Below are 15,749 nucleotides of genomic sequence, written 5' to 3'. Positions count from 1 at the left end.
CAAGACCTCCGGAGGAGATTATATTCGTTACGGAAGGTCAGATTACAGGGACGAGAGGTACAACATAGAAAGACAAGCACTTAGACACAATCTTATATTATTCCCCAACAGACGACAGGCAAACGGGACAAGGCTGACTCACACGGGGGGTTGATGGCAGGAAAGCGGTTGTCGATGGCTCCAGGTCCTCCTGGGCTCAGGGCAGGATCGACCTGGTCCGGTCCAGAGATGCGGAAGGTTGCACAGCGCTCAGAGGTGACGTTCTTTCTCAGGCGGGTCTTTCTCAGGCCTCTCCAAACTCAGGCGCATCTGTTTCAGCGCTCGCAGGTCCTTCTTTCTCCAGCTGGGGGCGCATCTCTCGTCACGTCCGCTCAGTCGCCACGTATATCCGGCGGGGAGTGACACGCCCTCGGCTCGTTAGCTCCGCCCCAGATGGAATCGGTCCGCCCTTCTGATTGGGTCCGGGGGGTTACCAGGCTCCGCCCTTGAGGAGGAGCTGACAGCCAGCCCCTCCGTGGTAACCCCGTGGAGCGCGTGGTCAATGGCGCTAATCGAGCCGGTGTGAGGACGCATCCTCCCCCGCGCCGCCCCCCTCCTCCGTTGCTGCAGCCATAGTTGGTTGGGGAAGAAGATGGAAGGAGGTATGGGAAAGGTCCTAAACTCACTACAGATGCCATATAATCACATTCTGGTGCAACGAAGAGTCATAATTAATGGAGACGAGGCCTTAACTGACATAGAATAAGAATAACTAGGAAGTTGTCTACGTGTGGTGCGGTGGACCTGGGCACGACATTTAATGGGGGAATAAGGGGAAGGTCGGCTCTACTGATTGTTATTTACATGCAATGGGACTAGGGAATGGGGGATTGGGGAAAGTTGGGGAGTATTGGAGAAAATAGGGGAATATTTACAAGCGGATATGGAGGCCAAATTCCATATTCGCAACATTGCACCCTTCTCTACCCTCGGGGCGTCCCGACCCGATAAATTTTTACCTACTTTAGTGGGGCACGCAATGTAGTTCCCTCTACTATTAACTCTACCCTGAGTGCGACAGTTTTACAGATATTCACAAATGAGTAAATATGTCCCCCTGCGACGTTGCACCCTTCTCCTCACAGAAACACACCCACAGGATAACCGAATCCGGAAAGAATTCTCAAACTAAACATACAGCCGGTAGGGAGCATTATTTACAAGATTACGCTGATATCTACACTACGATCCAGGACCTGTTTTTGGAGGAACACATGCAGATGTTATGCATAGAGAGAGCGCGCTTGCCAGCATCGATACACCAACCCACGAGTGCTCTGTGGCCGACGGCCTTTAATAACGTGCAGAGCACCCTTTCCCAGCATCAAAAGCACCACCCCACCACCAATCGGTGCAGTCACCATTGTTCATTGGAATAAAAATAAATTCGACAACCCCTAACCCTGCAGGTGTCTCTTGCTCTTCGTGTGGCCTTCAGTGGTGTTAATTAACAGTGGTTCACCTTTATGGCATAGGTGCCACGTTGACCCATAGGTCCATCCCCGGGTGGTGCTTGGCCGCAAACGAACTGCGGTCCATTGTGGGTGGCCACAAACATTGCGGTCCATATGGTGTATCGATCCCGGCAGCAAACAGCGAAAGTGCAGGCCCACAACTGCGCAGCCAGCACCTCTCTCTCCTCTCTCTCTACCCCAAAGCCAGATCCTCGGAGGTGGGAGACAAAAGAAGCAGACAAGTGAGTAAGGTGGTAAGGGCGCAAAAGTGCACGCAATGTAAGGTGATGCACACTGGGGGCACATGGGAACCAGGTGAGACAGGTACGTTCCTATCGTACGCCCCCCCCCACCAGGTAACCTACATGGCCCCTCCCTTACCCCTTACTGTATCCACACAACACAACACTACCCATAAACATCTACTTTACAAATCAACAAACATCCCTACTGTCTTCCCCGTTCCTCCCATATACCAAATTCGTCTTCTCTCCCTCCTAACCAATCAAATTTGCCATTTTCAACTGAACATCAAAATTTGCCATCACCAATTCATCATCAGTCCCTCCTAGGGAGGGAGAGATGGAATCACCCCAATGTCTCATCCACGTCGTGATGCGTCTCACAAATCCACACAGCGATTTCATTTCCTGCAACAAACAAAGAAAACACAGGTGTGGAGTCATCATCATCACCACAGGTAAGTGGCTGCGTATGGTGCGACAGGTTCTTCAATCCTAACTATTTCCTAAATGACTTTAACAACTTTACACTACCCGGGGTCTTTCTCCGGCCAAACCATTGGCCCTCTTACACTATGGGTTCTAAAAACCAATTCCCATTGGCCAAACTGTGGTGCTTTTCAATTTGGGGTCTCACTCCCCCGATTCATCTCCCGGTGCCCTCGTACAATTTCTGGGCTGCGGCGTGTACCTCTCCCAGTGGGTCTACCCACCTGCACACCTCCACCACTGCAGTTGCCTCCGAGCTTACCTGCTCCTCACCCTAACCTAACTACCTGGGGAAGGCCCTCTGGCACTCTCCCCACTCGGTGCCCTCTCTGGCACTGGGCTACCCGGGTCCATCCTCCGGATCCTCGGGCCCCATCCACAACTCTACCGGCTCCCAGAGCCAACCTGCGGCCTCACCTGGCCGACATCCTCACAGTGGTGGAGTGCCCAACCAACTACACACACTAACAGGCTACACGCCCCGCCATTTCCACAACACTAATGCACCCATTCACAACACCATTCTGTAACCGCACCACAAATGCCAATATCCAACCACAACTTACCTATACCCTCTACCTAACACTTACACTACCCGCCCCGGGTATTCGTGAAAGGGGTCCACTCTTCCCCATCCACACCTTCGCACCATGCACACCACTCCGTACCACTTACTCCAACTCTCTCCACACACCTGTACTTGCACACCTGTGCTCTCCCACCTGGTGCCACCTGCACCCTTCTCTCCCCAAGCGCATTCGCGCTGATCCACAACACTCATTACTCACACACTGCTCCACACACCTGTCCAGTTGCACACCTGTGCAATCACACCTGTACCATCCTCACACACACGGCATCATCTCAGCTAACTACTCCCTTCTGAAACTTGCGCTTCCCAGTCGTCCCTTTAAACTATTGCGCTCCCTCGTCATTATCATCCATACTAATCTACCTGCGTCCCCACTACAGGTATCAGTCACTAACTAAACTTAACGTTACCTACTGTCATCTTCGCTAGATCCCTATCAATATCCTAACCCACCCGGGCTAGTTTTCACTGCCATACACCCCATAAGCTATTGCTCCTTTGCCCCACTATGGGAAGGATGGGGGATTTGCCATCCCACCACATCGGGGGTCTCTCACTACCAATTTTGCACATCCAATTTCAACAAATTAAAAATTTGCCAATCACTACCCATCATCTGCCAATCACTACTGCCAATCCCTTGCCAATCATCAAATTTTGTTTTTCTCTAATTTTGGGTCCAAAACACTAACCTCATCACCCAGTCGACTCACTAATACCTCTCGGTGCGCCAATCCCTGTCCAAAGCCCGGCTTCGTAAAGCCAAGCAATGGATGCTGGTTGTTTTGTGCCAGCGGTTGGATACGTCCGGCACTCGGTGCAGGGAAGGAGGTTTACCCGGCCCGAGATCCCACGCACCTTCTCGGCACGGAACCATCCAATGTCCCGATCTCGACCTGCCGGAATTCCTCAACAAAAAGTGGTCGCCATGACGACTCTTTCTATCGGGCCGCCCGCTCCGCCTAGTGGAGCACGGACGTTCAAAGCGAGGCCCAGCACGGATCGCGCACGGCGGTCCTTTCGAACCCGCCGTGGCTCGGATCCCCGCTGGTTCTCGCGGCACGCGAAACCCGGCACGCACCGAGGGCCCGCTTCGGCTAAAAGTCGACCTAACCTTTAACCCGGTCACCGTCGATGCTTCACCTGCTTGCTTACACCCCGCAGCCCGTTCCTTGCTCACACCTCCAGCCGTTTCCATGCTCCTTGTACCGTTCCTTACACACCCAGGCACACCCATTCCACTCACAGCCTTGGTCACACACCTGACCACCGAACACTTTGGCACACATCCGTTGGTAGCACACCACACCAACACACCTCTTCGCGCCCCCTCCTCTGTCACCTCCTCTGTGACAATCACAGGTGTGCCCTCATTCGCACACCCATCCACGTGCCTCACCACCAACTCCAGCGTGCATTCCCACTCACGCTCTACCATTCCAGGTGTGCATCCTTCCATCCCAGGTGTACATCCTCGCTCACCTGTCACAACCAACTCACGCTCCTTGTCACTCTCACTACTCTCACTACTCTCACCTCCACTCGTGACAACGCACTCACCCTTACTCTTGACAGCACACTCTTTCTCCATGCACCTGTCCGTCACACACCTTTCTCGCGCACACTCTCCCGTTACACCCTCTGTAACACTCACCACAGGTGGACACTCTTCCTTACTTCTGACAGCGCACTCTTTCCTCATGCACCTGTCGGTCACACACCTTTCTCGCGCACACTCTCCCGTTACACCCTCTGTAACACTCACCACAGGTGGACACTCTTCCTTACTTCTGACAGCGCACTCTTTCCTCATGCACCTGTCCGTCACACACCTTTCTCGCGCACACTCCTGCGCACACTCTCCCGTCACACCCTCTGTAACACTCACCACAGGTGGACACTCTTCCTTACTTCTGACAGCGCACTCTTTCCTCATGCACCTGTCCGTCACACACCTTTCTCGCGCACACTCTCCCGTCACACCCTCTGTAACACTCACCACACCGCGCTCCCATGTGCTCCCTCGCACACACGCTACGACCGACTCACTCTCGCCAGCACACTCACTCCTTGGTACACACTTTTTCCTCACACACCCCAGAGTCGGACTTTCTCGCACACCTCCTTTTTCGCACACCAGACCTGTCGCACACTTCACCAACGGCCTCTCACGAACACCCGGGTCCATCTCGACCCCCAAGCTTCTTAAATCCCCTGGCGCATCATACGCACGACCATATTGGTCACCACTTACACCGGGTCCTCTTCCTCTTCGCTTCTCCTCCATCACCTGCGAATCCCTCATCCGGTTAATGAGCACATCATCACGATCCGAACACAGACTCTGGACCAATTCTTTTACCTCCTCTTTTATCTCTTTCTTATCCTCTCTCCGTCGCTTTTTAATTTCGCTCACCCCCTCTTCCACTTCTTCTAATTTCTGCTTCACCTCCTTCATCTCCTCGTGCGCCCCTTTAAGTTCTTCCTCTAACTCCACTTTATTTTTTTCTATGTGCTCCCGCACCTCCCGCTCTTTAACCTCCATCACCTCTACCACTTTGTTCATTTTTTTCGTCAAGTCCTCATGTACCGTCTGACACTCTTTTTTAATTACCCCTACGTCCTTTTTCATCTCCTTCTGCGTCGATTTTAACCCCTCTATTACCGCTGTGTTCTTCTTTACCTGTTCCCCCAACTCCTTTTGTCCCACTGTCAGTTGTTCTACTCCCAGCGTCAACTCCTCTATACCCCCTTGCAATTTTACAGTCCCCTTTCTCACCTCCTTCTCCATGCGCTCCTTACAGTGCCTCACCTCCTCGCGCACTCCTCCGACCTCCTCACTCACTCCTCTTCTGATCTCTTCTCCCATCACTTGCATCTCCTGCCCAGATGCCACCCTCATCTGCTCCATTTCCTCCCTGTGAGCATCCAGTTTGGTTTCTACCCCCATTCTGACCCCCTCTATCTGCTGCCCCATTTGGTTAACTTCCCTTTCCGCTTGGTCCCTCATGTCCCTCAATTTGCCTTCCATACTGTTTTCTAACCCTATTAACCCATTTCTCACCTCTTTTATCCCGTTGTCTAACCCCTCAAAATTATTGTCTAACTTCCCAAATTTCTTGTCTAACTCCTTAAAATTATTGTCTAACCCCTCACCGGTACCCCTCGCTTCGTCCCTCATTACCCCCATTTCGTTTCCCATTACCCCCATTTGGTTATTCATTACCCCCATTTTTGCTTCTAGCCTCTCCATAAGGGCCCCCATTTGCAACATAAAAAGGTTCGGATCCACCAGGGGCGCTGCCACGGTCGCGGGCGCGGTGACCAGCGAGGCGCCATTTTGCGCTCCCGCAATGTCGGGCACAACGACGCTATTTTGTGCGTCTGCTACCCTCGCTGCTTCGCTCTCCTCCTGTCCCTCATGTCCCTCAATTTGGTCCTGGACCGACCCTGCTTCACTCTCCCCTACCGGACCCCAGCCGTCTTGATCCGCCATAGCGCGACTTTCAAAATTCGAGTTTCGTAACACCAATCCAAATTTTGCTGTTATAATTTCGTCGAGCGCAGTAACCGCGGGACCGCGCTCCGGATCGATTTGGTCGAGCGCCGTACGCGCTCCGGCTCGATTTTCCCTCCCAAAATTTGGGCCTAACTAATTTAGTCCCGGGTCCGAATCTCACTCCTCGACACCAATTGTTACCGTACTAACACAATTGGTGTCCAAAATTTGGGCTAAATAAATTTAGTCCCAGGTTCGAATCCAACTCCTGACAACCAATTGTTACAGACACGACTTTGATGTTAAGGTGGGCCGAGCGGAATGGCCGTCGTGTCCGCACAAATTACCCGATTGTACTCGAACGTTGACGAAGCCGCGCCACGCTGGCTCAATAAGAAAAAGAAGACACCCGGCTGGGTTATAAAATGACGACACCAGGGATACGGTTCTCAAGACCTCCGGAGGAGATTATATTCGTTACGGAAGGTCAGATTACAGGGACGAGAGGTACAACATAGAAAGACAAGCACTTAGACACAATCTTATATTATTCCCCAACAGACGACAGGCAAACGGGACAAGGCTGACTCACACGGGGGGTTGATGGCAGGAAAGCGGTTGTCGATGGCTCCAGGTCCTCCTGGGCTCAGGGCAGGATCGACCCGGTCCGGTCCAGAGATGCGGAAGGTTGCACAGCGCTCAGAGGTGACGTTCTTTCTCAGGCGGGTCTTTCTCAGGCCTCTCCAAACTCAGGCGCATCTGTTTCAGCGCTCGCAGGTCCTTCTTTCTCCAGCTGGGGGCGCATCTGTTTCAGCGCTCGCAGGTCCTTCTTTCTCCAGCTGGGGGCGCATCTCTCGTCACGTCCGCTCAGTCGCCACGTATATCCGGCGGGGAGTGACACGCCCTCGGCTCGTTAGCTCCGCCCCAGATGGAATCGGTCCGCCCTTCTGATTGGGTCCGGGGGGTTACCAGGCTCCGCCCTTGAGGAGGAGCTGACAGCCAGCCCCTCCGTGGTAACCCCGTGGAGCGCGTGGTCAATGGCGCTAATCGAGCCGGTGTGAGGACGCATCCTCCCCCGCGCCGCCCCCCTCCCCTCCGTTGCTGCAGCCATAGTTGGTTGGGGAAGAAGATGGAAGGAGGTATGGGAAAGGTCCTAAACTCACTACTGATGCCATATAATCACATTCTGGTGCAACGAAGAGTCATAATTAATGGAGACGAGGCCTTAACTGACATAGAATAAGAATAACTAGGAAGATGTCCGAAAGTTGTCTACGTGTGGTGCGGTGGACCTGGGCACGACATTTAATGGGGGAATAAGGGGAAGGTCGGCTCTACTGATTGTTATTTACATGCAATGGGACTAGGGAATGGGGGATTGGGGAAAGTTGGGGAGTATTGGAGAAAATAGGGGAATATTTACAAGCGGATATGGAGGCCAAATTCCATATTCGCAACAATATATACAGTGGAACCTTGACTTACGAGTGCCCCAACTTACGAGTTTTTCGAGATACGAGCCGTCGCTCCGGCAGTTTATTGCTTTGAGATGCGAGCCGAGATCCGAGTTACGAGCTTTCGCCACCCGGTCACGTGGTTATCTTGCCGTTCAAGTACGTATCTCTGTCGTATAGCGCTGCATTTTTTTTTTCGCATTTTGGTTATTTCGAGTTCACGCCGCCAGGTGGGTTCTGGTCACGTGGTTATCTTGCCGTGCACGTACAGTACGTATCTCTGTCGTACAGCGCTGCATTTTTTTTTTTCGCATTTTGGTTATTTCGAGTTTACGCCGCCAGGTAGGTTCTGGTCACGTGGTTATCTTGCCGTTCAAGTACAGTACGTATCTCTGTCGTATAGCGCTGCATTTTAGTTTTCGCATTTTGGTTATTTCGAGTTTACGCCGCCAGGTAGATTCTGGTCACGTGGTTATCTTGCCGTTCAAGTACAGTACGTATCTCTGTCGTATAGCGCTGCATTTTAGTTTTCGCATTTTGGTTATTTCGAGTTTACGCCGCCAGGTAGGTTCTGGTCACGTGGTTATCTTGCCGTTCAAGTACAGTACGTATCTCTGTCGTATAGCGCTGCATTTTTGTTTTCGCATTTTGGTTATTTCGGAAAATTTCATGTTCATGTCGAACATTTCATGTTCATGTTCATGTTTTCATGTTCATGCCATGCCAGGCCACAACTTGTTCAGAGTGCCGGCGATAGCTCGCCTTCTCTTTGTGGAAAACACGGTGAGATCCTTAACATCCAACAACTAATGGGACGCAAACGGGGCGCCCAGTTTAGCGGTACACACATTGATGAATCACCCTGCCTGTGATTCACCCATGACAGGTTATAGCTGGGTCGGGATTCAAACCCAGGCTGGACAGTTTAGACTTTAGAGTCAAGTGTGCGTACCTCCAGTCCAGGCCATCCTGCCAACTTGTATGCTGCATACAGGTGAAATATAAAGCGCGAGATATTTTTATATATACTGTATATTTAAAAAAAAATTGGTGTGGTTTTTGGCGGGCTGGAACGGATTAATAGCATTTCAATGCATTTCAATGGGGAAATTTGATTTGAGATACGAGCAATTTGAGTTACGAGCTCGGTCACAGAACGAATTAAACTCGTAAGTCAAGGTTCCACTGTATATATATTTTTTATAAATTATCAAGAAATCTCTCTGATTTGGTGATGGGTCTCAATTTTCCATGGCCTTGTTAATTTCCCAAGCAGTGGTAACACTGCCTGTTGTAAAACTACCTGCAGTGGTAACGTCTCGTTTCACTATAAAAGTGCAAAATGCACAAATTCTGTGTGGGGTCTGCGGCCAGAGGAAATTGTGTTTCAAGATAACATTCACGGCCTTTGACTTCTGGGCCTTGCAGGGACGATTTCTTGATAATTTGATGTAAATTATTGAGTTAAGAAGGCATGTGCAATGATATACAAAAGTTTGGAAAATCTTAGAAAATTTCAGGTGCTCATCTCAGAGTTTTTAACCTCCGCCACCAAATGTGGACGGAGGTTGTGTTTTCATCACTACCTGTTTGTCCATGAGTAATTATTTATTTGGATCGGAGTGCATCAAGGTGTTTCTTTGGTTACAAAGGAGTTGTTAGGGAATATATTATTTGACAAAGAACACTTAACTCTTCATGGATTACTTTTACCCACAATTATCCTGTTCTAAACCTGTCACCTCAGTAGCATCTCAGTGCAACTACTCCTACGTTCACCATTACCAAACCGGCACGATGACATCGGCCCGTGATTGGTCGACGTGTCACAGTTCAGCCAAGAGGACCAACGATCATCACTGCACAAACCATGACAGCCGATGCTGGCCACAACACACACACACACACACACACACACACACACACACACACACACACACACACACACACACACACACACACACACACACACACACACACACACACACACACACACACACACACACACACACACACACACACACACACACACACACACACACACACACACACACACCACAACATTCCTTAATATCTCTTCCTGGTTACTCCCGCCCCCGGTATGATAGACCTGAGCCTCGTCCTGGTGGTGGGGTGGCTATCTTTATCAAAACCTCTCTTCCTCACTCTCCTTGCACTGCCCTCTCTCTACCACAGCCCCAGGAGCATCTCTGGCTACGGCTTCCTCTCCGCTCCCACCTTTTGTTCATATGTGTTCTGTACAGTCCTCCAAACAGTGATGACTCCATTTACATTTCACTGTCTGATAATATGGAACAACTTCTATCAACTCATCCCAACTCTCTCTTCCTCATATGTGGCGACTTCAACTGTCATCATGCCAGCTGGTTGGGTGTGGGTTCCTCTCTCACCAGTCATGGCACCTCAGCAAAGGACTTCTGTGACTCACTGGGATTGACACAATCTGTCAATTTCCCAACCCGGATCTCAGCCAATGGTGTACCTTCTCTTCTAGACTTGGTTATGACAAACTTCCCTGCTAATGTCTGCTGCTCTTCTTCTGCCCCAATCGGTTCTTCTGATCATGTGCTTGTCAAAGTGGACATCTCTCTGGCCATTCTCAGAGAGCCTCCTCAGCGTCGCCGAGTCTGGCATTTCACTCAGGCCGACTGGTCTTCAAGCAGCCATCAATCATCTGGACTGGTCTCCCATCTCCACTGCCTCTGACATCAACTCATCCTGGGAATTCTTCCAAAGCAAACTGCTCTCTCTTGTGCACAGATTTATCCCATCTCGTCTTCAGTTGTCTTACCCTTCCTCCCGTCCATGGTACACTGAATCTTGTGGTGAGGCAGTTGCCCTGAAAGAACTTGCCTTTGCCTCTTGGAAGGCAAATCCAACTGAAGGCAATCTCAGTTCCTTCCACCAAGCTTGGAACAAGTGTGTGTCTACCCTCAGGAGTGCCAGGAAACACTATCTCTCCACACTCAAGAATGAACTCTCAAACCTGTCTCCTTCCTCCAAATCCTGGTGGCATCTGGGCAAATCCGTTTCTGGTGTTTGTTCCCCCTCCATCCCCTCCCTTACCTCAAATAGCTACACAGTTGACACCCCACGTGACAAAGCCGAATGCCTCAACTCTGTGTTTGCCTCAAAATCTTGTGTCCAAAACAAACCCATCTCTCTCTGTTCCCACCTTTCCCAGTCGAACCCAACTGCTCCTGGACTCTGTGTCCTTCTCTCCTGACAAGGTGGAGGAGTTTTTGTCAAACCTCGACTCTGATTCTGCAACTGGACCAGACGGCATCAGCCCACGGGTCCTAAACTCCTGCTCTTCCGCTCTATCTCACCCTCTCTCTGTTCTTTTCACCCTCTCTTTTGCTCAAGGTCATCTGCCAGCATCCTGGAAATCAGCAAACATTACCGCTTTACACAAAAAAGATGCAAAAACAGATCCTTGCAACTACAGACCAATCAGCCTGCTCCCAATTATCAGCAACGTCATGGAATCCATCATTGCTTCGGATATCAAATCCTTCATCTTCTCCAATGGCTTGATCTCCGATCATCAATTTGGATTCAGACCAGGTCATTCTACTCTGGACATGCTGCTTCTGCTGTCTCAACAATGGATGGAGGTCCTCAATGCCAAAAAGGAAATCAGAGCCGTTTCCCTTGACATATCACGTGCCTTCGATACAGTCTGGCACCCAGCTCTGCTCACCAAACTCTCCTCCTATGGTATCCATGGAAATCTCCATGCATGGCTTGCGAACTTCCTCTCTGGTCGTAGACTCTGATGGTTAAACTGCCGAAATCTCGGCTCTCTGCTCACCTTCACTCTTTCATTCCTCTTTTCTCCCACCTCTGGAACAAACTCCCACACTCCCTTCAATCCCACTCCTCCCTCCAGGTCTTTAAAACAGCTGTTCACCACCATCTCTTATCTTTCCCCATCCAAAACCTTGATCTTTTCTACCCCCACTAATTCACCCCAGATCCACATTGTTTGAAATTCCAACTTCTTTCCTGGAAGTGTCCATATGTTTTATACCTCTCCCACCCTCCCCCTTCCCATGCCCCCCCCCCCAAAGCCCTCTCCCTCCCACTGATCTCTCGATGTCCCTGCTCTCAGATGTTGTGTTTGTGTTCCTCCCCCTCTCGCCCCATCTTGTCTACCGCTCCCCATGTTATATGTTTTATGTGTCGGTTTGTCTTTCTGTGTGATTAATGTTAGCTCTTTCACGAGCCTCGATCTTGTATACAAAAAACACACACACACACACACACACACACACACACACACACACACACACACACACACACACACACACACACACACACACACACACACACACACACACACACACACACACGCACACACACACACCTAAGATAATTTAAATCCACAATTAGATTTAAATTGGGCACCGATGGGCCGGATCTGGATTCGGACCTGAACCAAAATTTAATCTGCTTGTTCTCGTCACCAAGCCAACTCATACACCAAGTTTCATCACAACTCGTCCACAACTTTTTTTTTAGATATCCTGTCCATAGACAGACAGGAGTGAAAACATAACCTCCATCCACCTTGGGTACCCGTTCCAGAGTAGAGCATACTCCACAATGCGGCCACATGAGCAGTGCACACGCTTTATGTGGAAAGCTACAACCTCGGATCTACATCCCAGTCCTCTCCACACTGGCGTGGACAGAAAAAAGACCCCACGTGAGACTTGCTATTCAAAGAGGACTTAAAACCGAGCATTTTAACAGACGATTCATGTCGACCATTGTGTCTTCTTCACAAGAATGGACGAGGACTTTGTCTAACAGCACAACAGAGCCTGGACCAACGCAGGGCGCGTTACGCAATGGAACGCGCCCTGACGGGTTCGACCAAAACAAAAACAAAATAACTTTCACCATGTTAAAACATCCATCATGAGGAACGTCCACTGTACTCACATCGCGATCCAATGCAGGAATGAAGAAACCGCGACGAGGAAGAGTTCGTGTGTTACTTCAACTCCGCTCAACGCATTGGGGTTTGTTTTCCCCACAAGGCTCGACCCATACTCAGTGGTTGAAAGCTCACAGGGGAATAAAATCCGATTTCATAAACATTACGGAAATAAAAATCACACGGAATTCCCTTCAGGCCTTCAATCTTCGCTATGCGGCGATTCTCTGCATTTGCGCTTCTATTCTCCCGATAGGTTGGCCTTCAAGAAATGCCACAGGATATATATATTTACTAAGAAATAATACGAACCAAAGACCGAATAAAATCTACAAACGCGTCAGTATGGCCACAACGACAACTTGGACAAAGTATGGGCACAATAGGATATTGATATTGATCGCAAATTTCCTTCTACCGCCACGTATACCACCATGGACACTAAACACAGTACAAAGGATACTGCCGCTGGATTTGAGATCGTTATGCGAAAACGGTAACTATACTTGGTTAAACAAAATGTGGCTCCACTGGCACTAAGTCAGGTGACTTGAATATTTCTAGCTGTTGAATCCAGAACCTCCGACGTTGGTTCGAACTCAGGTAAATCTTGCTCCGATGTACTGTGGCGGACACAAAAGCCCACTGGCGTGGTGACATCATTCCACGCACCAAGTGGGCGGTGGCCACGCCCGAGGGGTAGGCGTGGCCTCATGATATACCCCGGGCGACCAGCCCGGAGAAGTTCAGTGTTACAGTGTAGTCTTACAATAAAGACGTTTATATGTTACCGCTTGTCCGCTTCCTCCTTGCTCACAAGCAGCGCGCGTAACGCCGCGCTTTACTGGTGACCCCGACGTGATGACCGCCGTCTTCGGGACGTCCTCCGGCCTGACGGGGACCTGATGGTAGCCGCGTATGAGGTACCTTCGAGAAGACCTTCGTCTTCGAGAAGAAGGACCTGCCCGCCAAACGGGCGGAAAAGTCCTGAAGACGGCGGTCATCGCCACCCACCGGACGGCCACAAGTACGAGGCACTCAAGCGGCTACTCCTAGCCACGTTCAGCCTCACGGACGACGCACGGGCCGACCGCCTCCTGGATCTCCCCGAGCTCGGTGAGACGTGCCCGTCGGTCCGAATGGACCATATGCTGTCACTGTTGGGCGACGAAGCCCCCGGTTCGCTATTCCGGGCGCTTTTCCGTCGCCAACTTCCAGCGCAGGTTCGCCTCGCGTTGGCCGGGACCGGGCTAACGGAACCCCGAGCATTGGCGGCCGAGGCGGACAAGTACTTCGCCGCTTCGGACACGCGGGCGAGCGTTGGCGTGGCCGTCACGGCCTTCGACGCTGCTGTTCCACAGCATCATCTTCTACAGCACGCTGAGTTTCAGCAGCATGCTGATACGCACCTCGTGAACGCCGCCACGCCCCGCCCATCGCCGCGGCGAAAACCGCCACCGCGGGGAAACCCGTCGACTCCACCGGCCTGGCGGAGCCAGCCGCGCTCCTCCAGCTCTACCACCTGGTGCTGGTTCCACGCCAAGTTCGGCCACGAAGCTCGGCGGTGTCATCCGCCGTGCTCCTTCAACGGGTCGGGAAACGCCCGGGCCGGCGCTCAATTGTGGCGATGAGCGCCGGCCGTTCGAGCAGCCTGCTGTTCATAACGGACACCTTCTCCGGGCGCCGTTACCTGTGCGACACGGGAGCACAGGTGAGTGTCATTCCCGCCGGCACGTCAGACAAGCACGCCGCGGGTGGGGGCCCCGCGCTGCTTGCCGCGAACGGGACGCCCATCCGTACGTACGGAAAACGCTGCCTCTCTCTGCGGTTTGGAGGGCAGGTTTTCCGATGGACGTTCGTCACCGCCGACGTGCCCATGGCACTGCTTGGCGCGGACTTCCTGTGCGCTAAGGGGCTCGGGGTCCGGCTGCACCGAACCACGGCCTACCACCCCCAGGCTAACGGCCTGTGTGAGCGATTTCACCGCTCATTGAAGGCCGCGCTCCGGGCCACCCTCCGCGACGGCGGCTGGGTTGACAGGCTCCCCTGGGTCCTGCTGGGTCTCCGGACGGCGCCCAAGGAGGACCTGCGCGCATCCGCGGCGGAATTGGTCTTCGGGCAACCGCTGCGGGTGCCGGGCGAGTTCCTCCCCGACTCCACGGCACCATGGTCCGCGGCACAGCAGCGCTCCGCTCTGCAAGAGACCGCCCAGAGGTTCGCCCCGGTGCCAACGGCATGCCACGGGCACCCACCGACGCACGTCGCCCCGGAGCTTCGCACGGCGGAGTACGTCTTCGTCCGCCACGATGCCCATCGGACACCACTGCGGCCCCCGTACGACGGGCCTTTCCGCGTGCTGGAGACCGGGGCGAAGCACTTCACCCTGGACATCGGCGGTACTCCTGACCGCGTTTCGGTAGACCGCCTCAAGCCGGCCCACCTCGATGTGGACCATCCACCGCCAGTGGCCCGACCCCCACGTCGGGGCCGCCCTCCTGCGGGCGGACCCCCGGCACCGCCCAGCCCCGCCGCCACGGCGCCCCCCGGTCCTGCACCCATCCCAGGGGCAGCCAGGGGCATCCCACCTGGTATCCCTGCACCCCGGACGCCGCCGATCGCCAGGGGGCGCTTCGGCCGGGTCATTCGTCTGCCCCGCAAACTGGCCCTCCAGGTGCGCGGGAATTCTGGGGGGGCGCGTGTGGCGGACACAAAAGCCCACTGGCGTGGTGACATCATTCCACGCACCAAGTGGGCGGTGGCCACGCCCGAGGGGTAGGCGTGGCCTCATGATATACCCCGGGCGACCAGCCCGGAGAAGTTCAGTGTTACAGTGTAGTCTTACAATAAAGACGTTTATATGTTACCGCTTGTCCGCTTCCTCCTTGCTCACAAGCAGCGCGCGTAACGCCGCGCTTTAGTACCATATTATATGGTCAACTATCAGGTGGTCAGCACTCAGCATGCACATATACCTACGGCTATTTCCTGGACCTCTCACCAGGTAAGTAAGTGGA

The 15,749-nt window shown here is 52.5% G+C and overlaps 1 protein-coding gene across 8 annotated transcripts in view; it reads right to left on the bottom strand.

Moving 5' to 3' along the window:
* The window catches only part of LOC137415094 (CLIP-associating protein 1), a 208,179-nt gene extending 195,023 nt beyond the window's left edge, over positions 1-13,156 (bottom strand). For 7 of the 8 annotated variants that reach the window (XM_068100653.2, XM_078766027.1, XM_068100654.2 and 4 more), the window contains exon 1: positions 12,741-13,151. The gene's annotated coding sequence lies outside the window, so the exon portion shown is untranslated. Of the gene's footprint in view, positions 1-12,740 lie in introns of all 8 variants that reach the window. The other variant, XM_068100652.2, reaches the window with a different exon arrangement.
* Between the last annotated feature and the right edge of the window lie 2,593 nt (positions 13,157-15,749).

Source organism: Myxine glutinosa, chromosome 12 (genome assembly GCF_964187855.1).
Source record: "Myxine glutinosa chromosome 12, kmMyxGlut1.1, whole genome shotgun sequence".
Classification (NCBI taxonomy): domain Eukaryota; kingdom Metazoa; phylum Chordata; class Myxini; order Myxiniformes; family Myxinidae; genus Myxine; species Myxine glutinosa.
Note: the sequence above shows the minus strand (reverse complement) of the source record. Positions and strands in the feature narration are given on the sequence as shown.